Source organism: Pelobates fuscus, chromosome 5, assembly GCF_036172605.1.
Source record: "Pelobates fuscus isolate aPelFus1 chromosome 5, aPelFus1.pri, whole genome shotgun sequence".
NCBI lineage: Eukaryota > Metazoa > Chordata > Amphibia > Anura > Pelobatidae > Pelobates > Pelobates fuscus.
This window is the reverse complement of record NC_086321.1, coordinates 226,950,697-226,968,540: the sequence shown is the minus strand read 5'-3', so window position 1 is coordinate 226,968,540 and position 17,844 is coordinate 226,950,697. Positions and strand designations below refer to the sequence as shown.

Below are 17,844 nucleotides of genomic sequence, written 5' to 3'. Positions count from 1 at the left end.
ATTTGCGGCAATTTGTGTGTAAGCCGGCAGAGGAGATTCAATTTACAAGCAGGTTTGCAGTGCAGCGCACAGTACTTTTCTGGTTGACAGGCAGTGCTACGTTTTCAATCACCTGAAAGTAGCTTTTCAATTGGACCATGTTAGCAGGCACGCACGGAGCGCCGGCGAACAAGCTTTGCAAGAGCCCGGATAGCTCAGTTGGTAGAGCATCAGACTTTTAATCTGAGGGTCCAGGGTTCAAGTCCCTGTTCGGGCGCTCCCATGGTTTTTAGTTCACTAACATTAAGAGGGGCTACCTGCAATTCTGTCGGCACTTAAGCGTTTGGTGCAGGTTAAGCCATGCTTCTACACAGAAAAGTGATATGGTATAATCTTAAAAAGTTCTGGTACAGGCAAATTGCTTTATGCACCAGGTCAATTTTGCATTTAAGGCAAGAGTAGCAGAATGGAAAACATAGGTTATTTAGAGAACATTTCCAGTTTGGCTAATTTGACCGCAAATTTGAAATATACATTGAATTTTTACTATAGTGTTGGAGTCTATTTTCAACTTCGACAACTTTCTTGTGGCAAATAGAAGGGTTTCGGGTCTACCGTTTGAGTCATGCGCGCTTAGATTTTCTCTCAGCACCCACATTCCAAATGCCTCTCTTGCCACGCCTACCTTTATTTATCCCCCTGTCAAACATTCCTGTCTGCTCAAGCGCTGGGATCTACTTGTTCCAGACAGATTCAGTGTCTTTCTGATCTAGAAACGTGCTTTGAGAAAATGCAAAGTCAATTTTCCCCTTGAAATGGATGTGAAGTCAGCATCATACACAAAGAGGAAGGAGACCTTCCGGATACCTTGAAACAGAAACTGACAATGATTTGCGGCAATTTGTGTGTAAGCCGGCAGAGGAGATTCAATTTACAAGCAGTTTAGCGCACAGTACTTTTCTGGTTGACAGGCAGTGCTACGTTTTCAATCACCTGAAAGTAGCTTTTCAATTGGACCATGTTAGCAGGCACGCACGGAGCGCCGGCGGACAAGCTTTGCAAGAGCCCGGATAGCTCAGTCGGTAGAGCATCAGACTTTTAATCTGAGGGTCCAGGGTTCAAGTCCCTGTTCGGGCGCTCCCATGGTTTTTAGTTCACCAATATTAAGAGGGGCTACGTACAATTCTGTCGGCACTTAAGCGTTTGGTGCAGGTTAAGCCATGCTTCTACACAGAAAAATGACATGGTATAATCTTAAAAAGTTATGGTACAGGCAAATTGCTTTATGCACCAGGTCAATTTTACATTTAAGGCAAGAGTAGCAGAATGGAAAACATAGGTTATTTAGAGAACATTTCCAGTTTGGCTAATTTGACCGCAAATTTGAAATATACATTGAATTTTTACTATAGTGTTGGAGTCTATTTTCAACTTCGACAACTTTCTTGTGGCAAATAGAAGGGTTGCGGGTCTACCGTTTGAGTCATGCGCGCTTAGATTTTCTCTCAGCACATTCCATATGCCTCTCTTGCCACGCCTACTTTCTTGTGGCAAATAGAAGGGTCTACCGATTGACTCATGCGCGCTTAGATTTTCTCTCAGCACCCACATTCCAAATGCCTCTCTTGCCACGCCTACCTTTATTTATCCCCCTGTCAAACATTCCTGTCTGCTCAAGCGCTGGGATCTACTTGTTCCAGACAGATTCAGTGTCTTTCTGATCTAGAAGCCGGCAGAGGAGATTCAATTTACAAGTAGGTGAGCAGTGCAGTGCACAGTACTTTTCTGGTTGACAGGCAGTGCTACGTTTTCAATCAATGAAAGTAGCTTTTCAATTGGACCATGTTAGCAGGCACGCACGGAGCGCCGGCACGCACGGAGCGCCGGCACGCACGGAGCGCCGGCACGCACGGAGCGCCGGCACGCACGGAGCGCCGGCACGCACGGAGCGCCGGCACGCACGGAGCGCCGGCACGCACGGAGCGCCGGCACGCACGGAGCGCCGGCACGCACGGAGCACCGGCACGCACGGAGCGCCGGCGGGGGTGCTTTTCAAGAGCCCGGATAGCTCAGTCGGTAGAGCATCAGACTTTTAATCTGAGGGTCCAGGGTTCAAGTCCCTGTTCGGGCGCTCCCATGGTTTTTAGTTCACCAATATTAAGAGGGGCTACCTGCAATTCTGTCGGCACTTAAGCGTTTGGTGCAGGTTAATCCATGCTTCTACACAGAAAAGTGACATGGTATAATCTTAAAAAGTTCTGGTACAGGCAAATTGCTTTATGCACCAGGTCAATTTTACATTTAAGGCAAGAGTAGCAGAATGGAAAACATAGGTTATTTAGAGAACATTTCCAGTTTGGCTAATTTGACCGCAAATTTGAAATATACATTGAATTTTTACTATAGTGTTGGAGTCTATTTTCAACTTCGACAACTTTCTTGTGGCAAATAGAAGGGTTTCGGGTCTACCGTTTGAGTCATGCGCGCTTAGATTTTCTCTCAGCACCCACATTCCAAATGCCTCTCTTGCCACGCCTACCTTTATTTATCCCCCTGTCAAACATTCCTGTCTGCTCAAGCGCTGGGATCTACTTGTTCCAGACAGATTCAGTGTCTTTCTGATCTAGAAACGTGCTTTGAGAAAATGCAAAGTCAATTTTCCCCTTGAAATGGATGTGAAGTCAGCATCATACACAAAGAGGAAGGAGACCTCCCGGATACCTTGAAACAGCTTATCAGCACTCAAGCAAGGGGTGAAGGTGTTGAAACTGACAATGATTTGCGGCAATTTGTGTGTAAGCCGGCAGAGGAGATTCAATTTACATGCAGGTGAGCAGTGCAGCGCACAGTACTTTTCTGGTTGACAGGCAGTGCTACGTTTTCAATCACCTGAAAGTAGCTTTTCAATTGGACCATGTTAGCAGGCACGCACAGAGCGCCGGCGGACGAGCTTTGCAAGAGCCCGGATAGCTCAGTCGGTAGAGCATCAGACTTTTAATCTGAGGGTCCAGGGTTCAAGTCCCTGTTCGGGCGCTCCCATGGTTTTTAGTTCACCAATATTAAGAGGGGCTACCTGCAATTCTGTCGGCACTTAAGCGTTTGGTGCAGGTTAAGCCATGCTTCTACACAGAAAAGTGACATGGTATAATCTTAAAAAGTTCTGGTACAGGCAAATTGCTTTATGCACCAGGTCAATTTTACATTTAAAGCAAGAGTAGCAGAATGGAAAACATAGGTTATTTAGAGAACATTTCCAGTTTGGCTCATTTGACCGCAAATTTGAAATATACATTGAATTTTTACTATAGTGTTGGAGTCTATTTTCAACTTCGACAACTTTCTTGTGGCAAATAGAAGGGTTTCGGGTCTACCGTTTGAGTCATGCGCGCTTAGATTTTCTCTCAGCACCCACATTCCAAATGCCTCTCTTGCCACGCCTACCTTTATTTATCCCCCTGTCAAACATTCCTGTCTGCTCAAGCGCTGGGATCTACTTGTTCCAGACAGATTCAGTGTCTTTCTGATCTAGAAACGTGCTTTGAGAAAATGCAAAGTCAATTTTCCCCTTGAAATGGATGTGAAGTCAGCATCATACACAAAGAGGAAGGAGACCTTCCGGATACCTTGAAACAGAAACTGACAATGATTTGCGGCAATTTGTGTGTAAGCCGGCAGAGGAGATTCAATTTACAAGCAGGTTTGCAGTGCAGCGCACAGTACTTTTCTGGTTGACAGGCAGTGCTACGTTTTCAATCACCTGAAAGTAGCTTTTCAATTGGACCATGTTAGCAGGCACGCACGGAGCGCCGGCGAACAAGCTTTGCAAGAGCCCGGATAGCTCAGTTGGTAGAGCATCAGACTTTTAATCTGAGGGTCCAGGGTTCAAGTCCCTGTTCGGGCGCTCCCATGGTTTTTAGTTCACTAACATTAAGAGGGGCTACCTGCAATTCTGTCGGCACTTAAGCGTTTGGTGCAGGTTAAGCCATGCTTCTACACAGAAAAGTGATATGGTATAATCTTAAAAAGTTCTGGTACAGGCAAATTGCTTTATGCACCAGGTCAATTTTGCATTTAAGGCAAGAGTAGCAGAATGGAAAACATAGGTTATTTAGAGAACATTTCCAGTTTGGCTAATTTGACCGCAAATTTGAAATATACATTGAATTTTTACTATAGTGTTGGAGTCTATTTTCAACTTCGACAACTTTCTTGTGGCAAATAGAAGGGTTTCGGGTCTACCGTTTGAGTCATGCGCGCTTAGATTTTCTCTCAGCACCCACATTCCAAATGCCTCTCTTGCCACGCCTACCTTTATTTATCCCCCTGTCAAACATTCCTGTCTGCTCAAGCGCTGGGATCTACTTGTTCCAGACAGATTCAGTGTCTTTCTGATCTAGAAACGTGCTTTGAGAAAATGCAAAGTCAATTTTCCCCTTGAAATGGATGTGAAGTCAGCATCATACACAAAGAGGAAGGAGACCTTCCGGATACCTTGAAACAGAAACTGACAATGATTTGCGGCAATTTGTGTGTAAGCCGGCAGAGGAGATTCAATTTACAAGCAGTTTAGCGCACAGTACTTTTCTGGTTGACAGGCAGTGCTACGTTTTCAATCACCTGAAAGTAGCTTTTCAATTGGACCATGTTAGCAGGCACGCACGGAGCGCCGGCGGACAAGCTTTGCAAGAGCCCGGATAGCTCAGTCGGTAGAGCATCAGACTTTTAATCTGAGGGTCCAGGGTTCAAGTCCCTGTTCGGGCGCTCCCATGGTTTTTAGTTCACCAATATTAAGAGGGGCTACGTACAATTCTGTCGGCACTTAAGCGTTTGGTGCAGGTTAAGCCATGCTTCTACACAGAAAAATGACATGGTATAATCTTAAAAAGTTATGGTACAGGCAAATTGCTTTATGCACCAGGTCAATTTTACATTTAAGGCAAGAGTAGCAGAATGGAAAACATAGGTTATTTAGAGAACATTTCCAGTTTGGCTAATTTGACCGCAAATTTGAAATATACATTGAATTTTTACTATAGTGTTGGAGTCTATTTTCAACTTCGACAACTTTCTTGTGGCAAATAGAAGGGTTGCGGGTCTACCGTTTGAGTCATGCGCGCTTAGATTTTCTCTCAGCACATTCCATATGCCTCTCTTGCCACGCCTACTTTCTTGTGGCAAATAGAAGGGTCTACCGATTGACTCATGCGCGCTTAGATTTTCTCTCAGCACCCACATTCCAAATGCCTCTCTTGCCACGCCTACCTTTATTTATCCCCCTGTCAAACATTCCTGTCTGCTCAAGCGCTGGGATCTACTTGTTCCAGACAGATTCAGTGTCTTTCTGATCTAGAAGCCGGCAGAGGAGATTCAATTTACAAGTAGGTGAGCAGTGCAGTGCACAGTACTTTTCTGGTTGACAGGCAGTGCTACGTTTTCAATCAATGAAAGTAGCTTTTCAATTGGACCATGTTAGCAGGCACGCACGGAGCGCCGGCACGCACGGAGCGCCGGCACGCACGGAGCGCCGGCACGCACGGAGCGCCGGCACGCACGGAGCGCCGGCACGCACGGAGCGCCGGCACGCACGGAGCACCGGCACGCACGGAGCGCCGGCGGGGGTGCTTTTCAAGAGCCCGGATAGCTCAGTCGGTAGAGCATCAGACTTTTAATCTGAGGGTCCAGGGTTCAAGTCCCTGTTCGGGCGCTCCCATGGTTTTTAGTTCACCAATATTAAGAGGGGCTACCTGCAATTCTGTCGGCACTTAAGCGTTTGGTGCAGGTTAAGCCATGCTTCTACACAGAAAAGTGACATGGTATAATCTTAAAAAGTTCTGGTACAGGCAAATTGCTTTATGCACCAGGTCAATTTTACATTTAAGGCAAGAGTAGCAGAATGGAAAACATAGGTTATTTAGAGAACATTTCCAGTTTGGCTAATTTGACCGCAAATTTGAAATATACATTGAATTTTTACTATAGTGTTGGAGTCTATTTTCAACTTCGACAACTTTCTTGTGGCAAATAGAAGGGTTTCGGGTCTACCGTTTGAGTCATGCGCGCTTAGATTTTCTCTCAGCACCCACATTCCAAATGCCTCTCTTGCCACGCCTACCTTTATTTATCCCCCTGTCAAACATTCCTGTCTGCTCAAGCGCTGGGATCTACTTGTTCCAGACAGATTCAGTGTCTTTCTGATCTAGAAACGTGCTTTGAGAAAATGCAAAGTCAATTTTCCCCTTGAAATGGATGTGAAGTCAGCATCATACACAAAGAGGAAGGAGACCTTCCGGATACCTTGAAACAGAAACTGACAATGATTTGCGGCAATTTGTGTGTAAGCCGGCAGAGGAGATTCAATTTACAAGCAGGTTTGCAGTGCAGCGCACAGTACTTTTCTGGTTGACAGGCAGTGCTACGTTTTCAATCACCTGAAAGTAGCTTTTCAATTGGACCATGTTAGCAGGCACGCACGGAGCGCCGGCGAACAAGCTTTGCAAGAGCCCGGATAGCTCAGTTGGTAGAGCATCAGACTTTTAATCTGAGGGTCCAGGGTTCAAGTCCCTGTTCGGGCGCTCCCATGGTTTTTAGTTCACTAATATTAAGAGGGGCTACCTGCAATTCTGTCGGCACTTAAGCGTTTGGTGCAGGTTAAGCCATGCTTCTACACAGAAAAGTGATATGGTATAATCTTAAAAAGTTCTGGTACAGGCAAATTGCTTTATGCACCAGGTCAATTTTGCATTTAAGGCAAGAGTAGCAGAATGGAAAACATAGGTTATTTAGAGAACATTTCCAGTTTGGCTAATTTGACCGCAAATTTGAAATATACATTGAATTTTTACTATAGTGTTGGAGTCTATTTTCAACTTCGACAACTTTCTTGTGGCAAATAGAAGGGTTTCGGGTCTACCGTTTGAGTCATGCGCGCTTAGATTTTCTCTCAGCACCCACATTCCAAATGCCTCTCTTGCCACGCCTACCTTTATTTATCCCCCTGTCAAACATTCCTGTCTGCTCAAGCGCTGGGATCTACTTGTTCCAGACAGATTCAGTGTCTTTCTGATCTAGAAACGTGCTTTGAGAAAATGCAAAGTCAATTGTCCCCTTGAAATGGATGTGAAGTCAGCATCATACACAAAGAGGAAGGAGACCTCCCGGATACCTTGAAACAGCTTATCAGCACTCAAGCAAGGGGTGAAGGTGTTGAAATTGACAATGATTTGCGGCAATTTGTGTGTAAGCCGGCAGAGGAGATTCAATTTACATGCAGGTGAGCAGTGCAGCGCACAGTACTTTTCTGGTTGACAGGCAGTGCTACGTTTTCAATCACCTGAAAGTAGCTTTTCAATTGGACCATGTTAGCAGGCACGCACAGAGCGCCGGCGGACGAGCTTTGCAAGAGCCCGGATAGCTCAGTCGGTAGAGCATCAGACTTTTAATCTGAGGGTCCGGGGTTCAAGTCCCTGTTCGGGCGCTCCCATGGTTTTTAGTTCACCAATATTAAGAGGGGCTACCTGCAATTCTGTCGGCACTTAAGCGTTTGGTGCAGGTTAAGCCATGCTTCTACACAGAAAAGTGACATGGTATAATCTTAAAAAGTTCTGGTACAGACAAATTGCTTTATGCACCAGGTCAATTTTACATTTAAGGCAAGAGTAGCAGAATGGAAAACATAGGTTATTTAGAGAACTTTCCAGTTTGGCTAATTTGACCGCAAATTTGAAATATACATTGAATTTTTACTATAGTGTTGGAGTCTATTTTCAACTTCGACAACTTTCTTGTGGCAAATAGAAGGGTTTCGGGTCTACCGTTTGAGTCATGCGCGCTTAGATTTTCTCTCAGCACCCACATTCCAAATGCCTCTCTTGCCACGCCTACCTTTATTTATCCCCCTGTCAAACATTCCTGTCTGCTCAAGCGCTGGGATCTACTTGTTCCAGACAGATTCAGTGTCTTTCTGATCTAGAAACGTGCTTTGAGAAAATGCAAAGTCAATTTTCCCCTTGAAATGGATGTGAAGTCAGCATCATACACAAAGAGGAAGGAGACCTTCCGGATACCTTGAAACAGAAACTGACAATGATTTGCGGCAATTTGTGTGTAAGCCGGCAGAGGAGATTCAATTTACAAGCAGGTTTGCAGTGCAGCGCACAGTACTTTTCTGGTTGACAGGCAGTGCTACGTTTTCAATCACCTGAAAGTAGCTTTTCAATTGGACCATGTTAGCAGGCACGCACGGAGCGCCGGCGAACAAGCTTTGCAAGAGCCAGGATAGCTCAGTTGGTAGAGCATCAGACTTTTAATCTGAGGGTCCAGGGTTCAAGTCCCTGTTCGGGCGCTCCCATGGTTTTTAGTTCACTAATATTAAGAGGGGCTACCTGCAATTCTGTCGGCACTTAAGCGTTTGGTGCAGGTTAAGCCATGCTTCTACACAGAAAAGTGATATGGTATAATCTTAAAAAGTTCTGGTACAGGCAAATTGCTTTATGCACCAGGTCAATTTTGCATTTAAGGCAAGAGTAGCAGAATGGAAAACATAGGTTATTTAGAGAACATTTCCAGTTTGGCTAATTTGACCGCAAATTTGAAATATACATTGAATTTTTACTATAGTGTTGGAGTCTATTTTCAACTTCGACAACTTTCTTGTGGCAAATAGAAGGGTTTCGGGTCTACCGTTTGAGTCATGCGCGCTTAGATTTTCTCTCAGCACCCACATTCCAAATGCCTCTCTTGCCACGCCTACCTTTATTTATCCCCCTGTCAAACATTCCTGTCTGCTCAAGCGCTGGGATCTACTTGTTCCAGACAGATTCAGTGTCTTTCTGATCTAGAAACGTGCTTTGAGAAAATGCAAAGTCAATTGTCCCCTTGAAATGGATGTGAAGTCAGCATCATACACAAAGAGGAAGGAGACCTCCCGGATACCTTGAAACAGCTTATCAGCACTCAAGCAAGGGGTGAAGGTGTTGAAATTGACAATGATTTGCGGCAATTTGTGTGTAAGCCGGCAGAGGAGATTCAATTTACATGCAGGTGAGCAGTGCAGCGCACAGTACTTTTCTGGTTGACAGGCAGTGCTACGTTTTCAATCACCTGAAAGTAGCTTTTCAATTGGACCATGTTAGCAGGCACGCACAGAGCGCCGGCGGACGAGCTTTGCAAGAGCCCGGATAGCTCAGTCGGTAGAGCATCAGACTTTTAATCTGAGGGTCCGGGGTTCAAGTCCCTGTTCGGGCGCTCCCATGGTTTTTAGTTCACCAATATTAAGAGGGGCTACCTGCAATTCTGTCGGCACTTAAGCGTTTGGTGCAGGTTAAGCCATGCTTCTACACAGAAAAGTGACATGGTATAATCTTAAAAAGTTCTGGTACAGACAAATTGCTTTATGCACCAGGTCAATTTTACATTTAAGGCAAGAGTAGCAGAATGGAAAACATAGGTTATTTAGAGAACTTTCCAGTTTGGCTAATTTGACCGCAAATTTGAAATATACATTGAATTTTTACTATAGTGTTGGAGTCTATTTTCAACTTCGACAACTTTCTTGTGGCAAATAGAAGGGTTTCGGGTCTACCGTTTGAGTCATGCGCGCTTAGATTTTCTCTCAGCACCCACATTCCAAATGCCTCTCTTGCCACGCCTACCTTTATTTATCCCCCTGTCAAACATTCCTGTCTGCTCAAGCGCTGGGATCTACTTGTTCCAGACAGATTCAGTGTCTTTCTGATCTAGAAACGTGCTTTGAGAAAATGCAAAGTCAATTTTCCCCTTGAAATGGATGTGAAGTCAGCATCATACACAAAGAGGAAGGAGACCTCCCGGATACCTTGAAACAGCTTATCAGCACTCAAGCAAGGGGTGAAGGTGTTGAAACTGACAATGATTTGCGGCAATTTGTGTGTAAGCCGGCAGAGGAGATTCAATTTACATGCAGGTGAGCAGTGCAGCGCACAGTACTTTTCTGGTTGACAGGCAGTGCTACGTTTTCAATCACCTGAAAGTAGCTTTTCAATTGGACCATGTTAGCAGGCACGCACAGAGCGCCGGCGGGCGATCTTTGCAAGAGCCCGGATAGCTCAGTCGGTAGAGCATCAGACTTTTAATCTGAGGGTCCAGGGTTCAAGTCCCTGTTCGGGCGCTCCCATGGTTTTTAGTTCACCAATATTAAGAGGGGCTACCTGCAATTCTGTCGGCACTTAAGCGTTTGGTGCAGGTTAAGCCATGCTTCTACACAGAAAAGTGACATGGTATAATCTTAAAAAGTTCTGGTACAGGCAAATTGCTTTATGCACCAGGTCAATTTTACATTTAAGGCAAGAGTAGCAGAATGGAAAACATAGGTTATTTAGAGAACATTTCCAGTTTGGCTAATTTGACCGCAAATTTGAAATATACATTGAATTTTTACTATAGTGTTGGAGTCTATTTTCAACTTCGACAACTTTCTTGTGGCAAATAGAAGGGTTTCGGGTCTACCGTTTGAGTCATGCGCGCTTAGATTTTCTCTCAGCACCCACATTCCAAATGCCTCTCTTGCCACGCCTACCTTTATTTATCCCCCTGTCAAACATTCCTGTCTGCTCAAGCGCTGGGATCTACTTGTTCCAGACAGATTCAGTGTCTTTCTGATCTAGAAACGTGCTTTGAGAAAATGCAAAGTCAATTTTCCCCTTGAAATGGATGTGAAGTCAGCATCATACACAAAGAGGAAGGAGACCTTCCGGATACCTTGAAACAGAAACTGACAATGATTTGCGGCAATTTGTGTGTAAGCCGGCAGAGGAGATTCAATTTACAAGCAGGTGAGCAGTGCAGCGCACAGTACTTTTCTGGTTGACAGGCAGTGCTACGTTTTCAATCACCTGAAAGTAGCTTTTCAATTGGACCATGTTAGCAGGCACGCACGGAGCGCCGGCGGACAAGCTTTGCAAGAGCCCGGATAGCTCAGTCGGTAGAGCATCAGACTTTTAATCTGAGGGTCCAGGGTTCAAGTCCCTGTTCGGGCGCTCCCATGGTTTTTAGTTCACCAATATTAAGAGGGGCTACCTACAATTCTGTCGGCACTTAAGCGTTTGGTGCAGGTTAAGCCATGCTTCTACACAGAAAAGTGACATGGTATAATCTTAAAAAGTTATGGTACAGGCAAATTGCTTTATGCACCAGGTCAATTTTACATTTAAGGCAAGAGTAGCAGAATGGAAAACATAGGTTATTTAGAGAACATTTCCAGTTTGGCTAATTTGACCGCAAATTTGAAATATACATTGAATTTTTACTATAGTGTTGGAGTCTATTTTCAACTTCGACAACTTTCTTGTGGCAAATAGAAGGGTTTCGGGTCTACCGTTTGAGTCATGCACGCTTAGATTTTCTCTCAGCACCCACATTCCAAATGCCTCTCTTGCCACGCCTACCTTTATTTATCCCCCTGTCAAACATTCCTGTCTGCTCAAGCGCTGGGATCTACTTGTTCCAGACAGATTCAGTGTCTTTCTGATCTAGAAACGTGCTTTGAGAAAATGCAAAGTCAATTTTCCCCTTGAAATGGATGTGAAGTCAGCATCATACACAAAGAGGAAGGAGACCTTCCGGATACCTTGAAACAGAAACTGACAATGATTTGCGGCAATTTGTGTGTAAGCCGGCAGAGGAGATTCAATTTACAAGCAGGTGAGCAGTGCAGCGCACAGTACTTTTCTGGTTGACAGGCAGTGCTACGTTTTCAATCACCTGAAAGTAGCTTTTCAATTGGACCATGTTAGCAGGCACGCACGGAGCGCCGGCGAACAAGCTTTGCAAGAGCCCGGATAGCTCAGTTGGTAGAGCATCAGACTTTTAATCTGAGGGTCCAGGGTTCAAGTCCCTGTTCGGGCGCTCCAATGGTTTTTAGTTCACTAATATTAAGAGGGGCTACCTGCAATTCTGTCGGCACTTAAGCGTTTGGTGCAGGTTAAGCCATGCTTCTACACAGAAAAGTGATATGGTATAATCTTAAAAAGTTCTGGTACAGGCAAATTGCTTTATGCACCAGGTCAATTTTGCATTTAAGGCAAGAGTAGCAGAATGGAAAACATAGGTTATTTAGAGAACATTTCCAGTTTGGCTAATTTGACCGCAAATTTGAAATATACATTGAATTTTTACTATAGTGTTGGAGTCTATTTTCAACTTCGACAACTTTCTTGTGGCAAATAGAAGGGTTTCGGGTCTACCGTTTGAGTCATGCGCGCTTAGATTTTCTCTCAGCACCCACATTCCAAATGCCTCTCTTGCCACGCCTACCTTTATTTATCCCCCTGTCAAACATTCCTGTCTGCTCAAGCGCTGGGATCTACTTGTTCCAGACAGATTCAGTGTCTTTCTGATCTAGAAACGTGCTTTGAGAAAATGCAAAGTCAATTGTCCCCTTGAAATGGATGTGAAGTCAGCATCATACACAAAGAGGAAGGAGACCTCCCGGATACCTTGAAACAGCTTATCAGCACTCAAGCAAGGGGTGAAGGTGTTGAAACTGACAATGATTTGCGGCAATTTGTGTGTAAGCCGGCAGAGGAGATTCAATTTACATGCAGGTGAGCAGTGCAGCGCACAGTTTTTTTCTGGTTGACAGGCAGTGCTACGTTTTCAATCACCTGAAAGTAGCTTTTCAATTGGACCATGTTAGCAGGCACGCACAGAGCGCCGGCGGACGAGCTTTGCAAGAGCCCGGATAGCTCAGTCGGTAGAGCATCAGACTTTTAATCTGAGGGTCCGGGGTTCAAGTCCCTGTTCGGGCGCTCCCATGGTTTTTAGTTCACCAATATTAAGAGGGGCTACCTGCAATTCTGTCGGCACTTAAGCGTTTGGTGCAGGTTAAGCCATGCTTCTACACAGAAAAGTGACATGGTATAATCTTAAAAAGTTCTGGTACAGACAAATTGCTTTATGCACCAGGTCAATTTTACATTTAAGGCAAGAGTAGCAGAATGGAAAACATAGGTTATTTAGAGAACTTTCCAGTTTGGCTAATTTGACCGCAAATTTGAAATATACATTGAATTTTTACTATAGTGTTGGAGTCTATTTTCAACTTCGACAATTTTCTTGTGGCAAATAGAAGGGTTTCGGGTCTACCGTTTGAGTCATGCGCGCTTAGATTTTCTCTCAGCACCCACATTCCAAATGCCTCTCTTGCCACGCCTACCTTTATTTATCCCCCTGTCAAACATTCCTGTCTGCTCAAGCGCTGGGATCTACTTGTTCCAGACAGATTCAGTGTCTTTCTGATCTAGAAACGTGCTTTGAGAAAATGCAAAGTCAATTGTCCCCTTGAAATGGATGTGAAGTCAGCATCATACACAAAGAGGAAGGAGACCTCCCGGATACCTTGAAACAGCTTATCAGCACTCAAGCAAGGGGTGAAGGTGTTGAAACTGACAATGATTTGCGGCAATTTGTGTGTAAGCCGGCAGAGGAGATTCAATTTACATGCAGGTGAGCAGTGCAGCGCACAGTACTTTTCTGGTTGACAGGCAGTGCTACGTTTTCAATCACCTGAAAGTAGCTTTTCAATTGGACCATGTTAGCAGGCACGCACAGAGCGCCGGCGGGCGAGCTTTGCAAGAGCCCGGATAGCTCAGTCGGTAGAGCATCAGACTTTTAATCAGAGGGTCCAGGGTTCAAGTCCCTGTTCGGGCGCTCCCATGGTTTTTAGTTCACCAATATTAAGAGGGGCTACCTGCAATTCTGTCGGCACTTAAGCGTTTGGTGCAGGTTAAGCCATGCTTCTACACAGAAAAGTGACATGGTATAATCTTAAAAAGTTCTGGTACAGGCAAATTGCTTTATGCACCAGGTCAATTTTACATTTAAGGCAAGAGTAGCAGAATGGAAAACATAGGTTATTTAGAGAACATTTCCAGTTTGGCTAATTTGACCGCAAATTTGAAATATACATTGAATTTTTACTATAGTGTTGGAGTCTATTTTCAACTTCGACAACTTTCTTGTGGCAAATAGAAGGGTTTCGGGTCTACCGTTTGAGTCATGCGCGCTTAGATTTTCTCTCAGCACCCACATTCCAAATGCCTCTCTTGCCACGCCTACCTTTATTTATCCCCCTGTCAAACATTCCTGTCTGCTCAAGCGCTGGGATCTACTTGTTCCAGACAGATTCAGTGTCTTTCTGATCTAGAAACGTGCTTTGAGAAAATGCAAAGTCAATTTTCCCCTTGAAATGGATGTGAAGTCAGCATCATACACAAAGAGGAAGGAGACCTTCCGGATACCTTGAAACAGAAACTGACAATGATTTGCGGCAATTTGTGTGTAAGCCGGCAGAGGAGATTCAATTTACAAGCAGGTGAGCAGTGCAGCGCACAGAACTTTTCTGGTTGACAGGCAGTGCTACGTTTTCAATCACCTGAAAGTAGCTTTTCAATTGGACCATGTTAGCAGGCACGCACGGAGCGCCGGCGGACAAGCTTTGCAAGAGCCCGGATAGCTCAGTCGGTAGAGCATCAGACTTTTAATCTGAGGGTCCAGGGTTCAAGTCCCTGTTCGGGCGCTCCCATGGTTTTTAGTTCACCAATATTAAGAGGGGCTACCTACAATTCTGTCGGCACTTAAGCGTTTGGTGCAGGTTAAGCCATGCTTCTACACAGAAAAGTGACATGGTATAATCTTAAAAAGTTATGGTACAGGCAAATTGCTTTATGCACCAGGTCAATTTTACATTTAAGGCAAGAGTAGCAGAATGGAAAACATAGGTTATTTAGAGAACATTTCCAGTTTGGTTAATTTGACCGCAAATTTGAAATATACATTGAATTTTTACTATAGTGTTGGAGTCTATTTTCAACTTTGACAACTTTCTTGTGGCAAATAGAAGGGTTTCGGGTCTACCGTTTGAGTCATGCACGCTTAGATTTTCTCTCAGCACCCACATTCCAAATGCCTCTCTTGCCACGCCTACCTTTATTTATCCCCCTGTCAAACATTCCTGTCTGCTCAAGCGCTGGGATCTACTTGTTCCAGACAGATTCAGTGTCTTTCTGATCTAGAAACGTGCTTTGAGAAAATGCAAAGTCAATTTTCCCCTTGAAATGGATGTGAAGTCAGCATCATACACAAAGAGGAAGGAGACCTTCCGGATACCTTGAAACAGAAACTGACAATGATTTGCGGCAATTTGTGTGTAAGCCGGCAGAGGAGATTCAATTTACAAGCAGGTGAGCAGTGCAGCGCACAGTACTTTTCTGGTTGACAGGCAGTGCTACGTTTTCAATCACCTGAAAGTAGCTTTTCAATTGGACCATGTTAGCAGGCACGCACGGAGCGCCGGCGAACAAGCTTTGCAAGAGCCCGGATAGCTCAGTTGGTAGAGCATCAGACTTTTAATCTGAGGGTCCAGGGTTCAAGTCCCTGTTCGGGCACTCCCATGGTTTTTAGTTCACTAATATTAAGAGGGGCTACCTGCAATTCTGTCGGCACTTAAGCGTTTGGTGCAGGTTAAGCCATGCTTCTACACAGAAAAGTGATATGGTATAATCTTAAAAAGTTCTGGTACAGGCAAATTGCTTTATGCACCAGGTCAATTTTGCATTTAAGGCAAGAGTAGCAGAATGGAAAACATAGGTTATTTAGAGAACATTTCCAGTTTGGCTAATTTGACCGCAAATTTGAAATATACATTGAATTTTTACTATAGTGTTGGAGTCTATTTTCAACTTCGACAACTTTCTTGTGGCAAATAGAAGGGTTTCGGGTCTACCGTTTGAGTCATGCGCGCTTAGATTTTCTCTCAGCACCCACATTCCAAATGCCTCTCTTGCCACGCCTACCTTTATTTATCCCCCTGTCAAACATTCCTGTCTGCTCAAGCGCTGGGATCTACTTGTTCCAGACAGATTCAGTGTCTTTCTGATCTAGAAACGTGCTTTGAGAAAATGCAAAGTCAATTGTCCCCTTGAAATGGATGTGAAGTCAGCATCATACACAAAGAGGAAGGAGACCTCCCGGATACCTTGAAACAGCTTATCAGCACTCAAGCAAGGGGTGAAGGTGTTGAAACTGACAATGATTTGCGGCAATTTGTGTGTAAGCCGGCAGAGGAGATTCAATTTACATGCAGGTGAGCAGTGCAGCGCACAGTACTTTTCTGGTTGACAGGCAGTGCTACGTTTTCAATCACCTGAAAGTAGCTTTTCAATTGGACCATGTTAGCAGGCACGCACAGAGCGCCGGCGGGCGAGCTTTGCAAGAGCCCGGATAGCTCAGTCGGTAGAGCATCAGACTTTTAATCAGAGGGTCCAGGGTTCAAGTCCCTGTTTGGGCGCTCCCATGGTTTTTAGTTCACCAATATTAAGAGGGGCTACCTGCAATTCTGTCGGCACTTAAGCGTTTGGTGCAGGTTAAGCCATGCTTCTACACAGAAAAGTGACATGGTATAATCTTAAAAAGTTCTGGTACAGGCAAATTGCTTTATGCACCAGGTCAATTTTACATTTAAGGCAAGAGTAGCAGAATGGAAAACATAGGTTATTTAGAGAACATTTCCAGTTTGGCTAATTTGACCGCAAATTTGAAATATACATTGAATTTTTACTATAGTGTTGGAGTCTATTTTCAACTTCGACAACTTTCTTGTGGCAAATAGAAGGGTTTCGGGTCTACCGTTTGAGTCATGCGCGCTTAGATTTTCTCTCAGCACCCACATTCCAAATGCCTCTCTTGCCACGCCTACCTTTATTTATCCCCCTGTCAAACATTCCTGTCTGCTCAAGCGCTGGGATCTACTTGTTCCAGACAGATTCAGTGTCTTTCTGATCTAGAAACGTGCTTTGAGAAAATGCAAAGTCAATTTTCCCCTTGAAATGGATGTGAAGTCAGCATCATACACAAAGAGGAAGGAGACCTTCCGGATACCTTGAAACAGAAACTGACAATGATTTGCGGCAATTTGTGTGTAAGCCGGCAGAGGAGATTCAATTTACAAGCAGGTGAGCAGTGCAGCGCACAGTACTTTTCTGGTTGACAGGCAGTGCTACGTTTTCAATCACCTGAAAGTAGCTTTTCAATTGGACCATGTTAGCAGGCACGCACGGAGCGCCGGCGGACAAGCTTTGCAAGAGCCCGGATAGCTCAGTCGGTAGAGCATCAGACTTTTAATCTGAGGGTCCAGGGTTCAAGTCCCTGTTCGGGCGCTCCCATGGTTTTTAGTTCACCAATATTAAGAGGGGCTACCTACAATTCTGTCGGCACTTAAGCGTTTGGTGCAGGTTAAGCCATGCTTCTACACAGAAAAGTGACATGGTATAATCTTAAAAAGTTATGGTACAGGCAAATTGCTTTATGCACCAGGTCAATTTTACATTTAAGGCAAGAGTAGCAGAATGGAAAACATAGGTTATTTAGAGAACATTTCCAGTTTGGTTAATTTGACCGCAAATTTGAAATATACATTGAATTTTTACTATAGTGTTGGAGTCTATTTTCAACTTCGACAACTTTCTTGTGGCAAATAGAAGGGTTTCGGGTCTACCGTTTGAGTCATGCACGCTTAGATTTTCTCTCAGCACCCACATTCCAAATGCCTCTCTTGCCACGCCTACCTTTATTTATCCCCCTGTCAAACATTCCTGTCTGCTCAAGCGCTGGGATCTACTTGTTCCAGACAGATTCAGTGTCTTTCTGATCTAGAAACGTGCTTTGAGAAAATGCAAAGTCAATTTTCCCCTTGAAATGGATGTGAAGTCAGCATCATACACAAAGAGGAAGGAGACCTTCCGGATACCTTGAAACAGAAACTGACAATGATTTGCGGCAATTTGTGTGTAAGCCGGCAGAGGAGATTCAATTTACAAGCAGGTGAGCAGTGCA

At 44.5% G+C, this 17,844-nt stretch overlaps 17 non-coding genes across 17 annotated transcripts; all 17 read left to right on the top strand.

Annotated features, from left to right (window-relative positions):
* The first annotated feature begins 183 nt into the window (after nt 1–183).
* TRNAK-UUU (transfer RNA lysine (anticodon UUU)) lies at nt 184–256 on the top strand. The gene has a single exon. It is a non-coding gene; the product is annotated as a tRNA-Lys (tRNA).
* Nucleotides 257–1,043: 787 nt separating this feature from the next.
* On the top strand, nt 1,044–1,116 carry TRNAK-UUU (transfer RNA lysine (anticodon UUU)). Its single transcript has one exon. It is a non-coding gene; the product is annotated as a tRNA-Lys (tRNA).
* A 921-nt stretch (nt 1,117–2,037) lies between these two features.
* Nucleotides 2,038–2,110, top strand: TRNAK-UUU (transfer RNA lysine (anticodon UUU)). Its single transcript has one exon. It is a non-coding gene; the product is annotated as a tRNA-Lys (tRNA).
* Nucleotides 2,111–2,939: 829 nt separating this feature from the next.
* TRNAK-UUU (transfer RNA lysine (anticodon UUU)) lies at nt 2,940–3,012 on the top strand. Its single transcript has one exon. It is a non-coding gene; the product is annotated as a tRNA-Lys (tRNA).
* Nucleotides 3,013–3,807: 795 nt separating this feature from the next.
* TRNAK-UUU (transfer RNA lysine (anticodon UUU)) lies at nt 3,808–3,880 on the top strand. The gene has a single exon. It is a non-coding gene; the product is annotated as a tRNA-Lys (tRNA).
* Nucleotides 3,881–4,667: 787 nt separating this feature from the next.
* TRNAK-UUU (transfer RNA lysine (anticodon UUU)) lies at nt 4,668–4,740 on the top strand. Its single transcript has one exon. It is a non-coding gene; the product is annotated as a tRNA-Lys (tRNA).
* An 870-nt stretch (nt 4,741–5,610) lies between these two features.
* TRNAK-UUU (transfer RNA lysine (anticodon UUU)) lies at nt 5,611–5,683 on the top strand. The gene has a single exon. It is a non-coding gene; the product is annotated as a tRNA-Lys (tRNA).
* Nucleotides 5,684–6,478: 795 nt separating this feature from the next.
* On the top strand, nt 6,479–6,551 carry TRNAK-UUU (transfer RNA lysine (anticodon UUU)). Its single transcript has one exon. It is a non-coding gene; the product is annotated as a tRNA-Lys (tRNA).
* Nucleotides 6,552–7,380: 829 nt separating this feature from the next.
* Nucleotides 7,381–7,453, top strand: TRNAK-UUU (transfer RNA lysine (anticodon UUU)). Its single transcript has one exon. It is a non-coding gene; the product is annotated as a tRNA-Lys (tRNA).
* Nucleotides 7,454–9,149: 1,696 nt separating this feature from the next.
* TRNAK-UUU (transfer RNA lysine (anticodon UUU)) lies at nt 9,150–9,222 on the top strand. The gene has a single exon. It is a non-coding gene; the product is annotated as a tRNA-Lys (tRNA).
* An 828-nt stretch (nt 9,223–10,050) lies between these two features.
* On the top strand, nt 10,051–10,123 carry TRNAK-UUU (transfer RNA lysine (anticodon UUU)). Its single transcript has one exon. It is a non-coding gene; the product is annotated as a tRNA-Lys (tRNA).
* A 795-nt stretch (nt 10,124–10,918) lies between these two features.
* Nucleotides 10,919–10,991, top strand: TRNAK-UUU (transfer RNA lysine (anticodon UUU)). The gene has a single exon. It is a non-coding gene; the product is annotated as a tRNA-Lys (tRNA).
* Nucleotides 10,992–11,786: 795 nt separating this feature from the next.
* TRNAK-UUU (transfer RNA lysine (anticodon UUU)) lies at nt 11,787–11,859 on the top strand. Its single transcript has one exon. It is a non-coding gene; the product is annotated as a tRNA-Lys (tRNA).
* Nucleotides 11,860–12,688: 829 nt separating this feature from the next.
* Nucleotides 12,689–12,761, top strand: TRNAK-UUU (transfer RNA lysine (anticodon UUU)). The gene has a single exon. It is a non-coding gene; the product is annotated as a tRNA-Lys (tRNA).
* Nucleotides 12,762–14,457: 1,696 nt separating this feature from the next.
* On the top strand, nt 14,458–14,530 carry TRNAK-UUU (transfer RNA lysine (anticodon UUU)). The gene has a single exon. It is a non-coding gene; the product is annotated as a tRNA-Lys (tRNA).
* Nucleotides 14,531–15,325: 795 nt separating this feature from the next.
* Nucleotides 15,326–15,398, top strand: TRNAK-UUU (transfer RNA lysine (anticodon UUU)). The gene has a single exon. It is a non-coding gene; the product is annotated as a tRNA-Lys (tRNA).
* A 1,697-nt stretch (nt 15,399–17,095) lies between these two features.
* Nucleotides 17,096–17,168, top strand: TRNAK-UUU (transfer RNA lysine (anticodon UUU)). The gene has a single exon. It is a non-coding gene; the product is annotated as a tRNA-Lys (tRNA).
* Nucleotides 17,169–17,844: the final 676 nt, after the last annotated feature.